We start from the raw sequence: 3,093 nt of genomic DNA, 5'->3' as shown, positions 1-3,093 counted from the left end.
AGATAGACAGACAAAACAGACAGACAGACAGACAAACAGATAAAACAGACAGACAGATAAAACAGACAGACAGACTGACAGACAGACAGACAGACAGACAGACAGATAAAACAGACAGACAGACAGACTGACTGACAGACAGACAGACAGACAGACAGACAGACAGACAGACAGACAGACAGACGGACAGACAGAGTGGGGGAGGAAGGAAGAGAGAATTTGAGATGCTGATGTGATGAGGACAATGTTTAACATGTGTTTCTCTCTTCTCCCTTCTCTCTCTCTCTCTCTCCTCCCTTTTCTCTCTCTCTCGTTCCTCTTTATCCCCCCTTCCTCCTCCCTCCTGATGTTTCTCTTCTTTTCTTCTCTTCATCCTCCTCTCTCTCTCCCACACCCTTACTCATTCCCTCGATCTCTCCTCTATTCTCTCCTCCTCTTCTCCCCTCTCTCCCCCCCCCCTTTCTCTCTCTCTCTACAGCATAATAAATGGGTTTGCACTGCCCCTGAAGTCGGAGCATAAGCAGTTTCTGGTGCGCGTCCTGATCCCTCTACACACAGCCAAATCTCTCTCCATCTTCCACGCACAGGTCAGTCACACACACACACACACACACACACACACACACACACACACACACGCACACACACACACACAAACACACACACACACACACACACACACACACACACACACACACACACACACACACACAGGCATATACTGCACACTTCATCACCAGCAATGTGCATGTTCGACCACTAGAGAGCGTACTTGAGTCATATTTCTTGCTGCAGATCCAGAAGTAAGTAACAGCGTTGTCTGACACTATTCTATCATCACACGTATGTGTGTGTGTGTGTGTGTTGTATGTATGTGTGTGTGTGTGTGTGTGTGTATGTATGTATTCTAAGCGTCAGCTTGCCCTACATTTCTCCTCATGACATCCCACTAGTTCATATCCATACATTATTTACACTGTCACAGCCCTCGCTGAGGGCTGTGACACACACACACACACACACACACACACACACACACACACACACACACACACACACACAGTGCAAGGTCACCCAGGGGAAGAGGTTTGTCAGTTGCCCTCATCCTCAGGTCTAGGATCAGTTTCCCCTCTCCTATGTCCTCACCTCACACACATACACACACACACACACACACACACACACACACACACACACACGAACCCTTAGAGGGAAGCAACTCCTCCTTCTTCAAACCATGAATATATCTGGTACTGGGATGTGGGATGGGCGGGGTTCGATCCTGGGTCTTCCATGTAGAAGACACAAGCGTCTAACATTAAGCCAAGAGGACATCCTCAAGTGTGGTTCCTAGTCACCTCTGCTACAGCTGTACTGGCTTTCTAATTCAGCTATCGACACTGTTACCTCTCCTCACCCTGACACACTACAATACCCAGAAACCCTAACCTAACACACTACAATACCCAGAAACCCTAACTCAACACACTACAATACCCATAAACCCTAACTCAACACACTACAATACCCATAAACCCCAACCCAACACACTACATTACCCAAAACCCTAACCCAACACACTACAACACCCATAAACCCTAAGTTAACACACTACAATACCCATAAACACTAACCTAACACACTACAATCCCATAAACCCTAACCTAACACATTGCAACACCCATAAACCTTAGTGTGTTGGGTTAGGGTTTCTGGGTAATGTAGTGTGTTAGGTTACGGTTTCTGGGTATTGTAGTGTGTTAGGATAGTGTTTACAATACCCATAAACACTATCCTAAAACACTACAATACCCATAAACCCGAACCTAACACACTATGGGTGTTGTAGTGTGTTAGGTTAGGGTTTCTGGGTATTGTAAACACTATCCTAACACACTACAATACCCAGAAACCACAACATAAGACACTACAATACCCAGAAACCCTAACCCAACACACTACAACACCCATAAACCCTAAGTTAACACACTACAACACCCATAAACCCTAAGTTAACACACTACAACACCCATAAACCCTAACCTAACACAATACAACACCCATAAACCCTAACCTAACACACTACAATACCCATAAACCCAAAGTTAACACACTACAATACCCAGAAATCCTCTCCTAACAACAGAATCCCAGCAGGTATTTACGGTGTGCTTGTCTCTAATCTCCCTCTTTAAGACTTTAAACACTTCAACTTAACTTGTCTTATTTTAATCACTCCCTCTTTCCTTCCTCTCTCATTCAACCCTCACATCCCTCCTTTCACCCTCCTTTCACCCCCTTCCCCCTCTCCACCCCTCCACCCCCTTCCCCCTCTCCACCCCTTCCCCCTCTCCACCCCTCCACCCCCTTCCCCCTCTCCACCCCTCCGCCACTCTTTCCATGTGATGTGGAGAGAGAGAGAAGGAGTGAAGGAGAGTGGGCACAGAGGACAGAATGAGGGGAGGGAAAGGAGAAAGAGAAAAGAGAGGGAGAGAGAGAGAGAGAGAGAAGGAGAGAGAGAGAGAGAGAGAGAGAAGGAGAGAGAGAGAGAGAGAGAGAGAAGGAGAGAGAGAGAGAGAGAAGGAGAGAGAGAGAGAGAGAGAGAAGGAGAGAGAGAGAGAGAGAAGGAGAGAGAGAGAGAAGGAGAGAGAGAGAGAGAGAAGGAGAGAGAGAGAGAGAGAGAGAAGGAGAGAGAGAGAGAGAGAGAGAAGGAGAGAGAGAGAGAGAGAGAGAAAAGGAGAGAGAGAATAAGGAGGTATAAGCTCTATCTCAGATCGCCCTCAGGGGAGTTTATGACATCACTCCTTCCGAAGTAAACACACACACACTCCGTCGCCACGGTGCCTACTCGCCACGGCAACAGCCATGGGCGGAAGGGCAACCGCAAAACACAGTCCACACACATACACACACACACATCAACATTCATAGACTCACACTTACACACACACACACACACACACACACACACACACACTTGCGGCTACCTCCGTCTTGGAAAACTTCTCTTTCCGATTCTTAGCGGTTTAATCCGGCGGGATTAGATCTCTTTGTGTTCCCACTCTAGGGAACTCCGCAACAACGAACAACCCG

General features: G+C 47.2%; 1 pseudogene across 1 annotated transcript in view; it reads left to right on the top strand.

The window, feature by feature from the left end:
• Positions 1-478: 478 nt before the first annotated feature.
• LOC310824879 (serine/threonine-protein phosphatase 2A 56 kDa regulatory subunit beta isoform-like) overlaps positions 479-3,093 on the top strand; it is a 6,732-nt pseudogene continuing 4,117 nt past the window's right edge. Inside the window, exon 1 of the transcript in view lies at positions 479-587. The product of the transcript in view is annotated as a serine/threonine-protein phosphatase 2A 56 kDa regulatory subunit beta isoform-like (transcript). The remainder of the gene's footprint in view (positions 588-3,093) is intronic.

This window comes from Argentina silus (assembly GCF_951799395.1).
Source record: "Argentina silus genome assembly, contig: scaffold_237, whole genome shotgun sequence".
Taxonomy (NCBI): Eukaryota; Metazoa; Chordata; class Actinopteri; order Argentiniformes; family Argentinidae; genus Argentina; species Argentina silus.
Note: the sequence above shows the minus strand (reverse complement) of the source record. Positions and strands in the feature narration are given on the sequence as shown.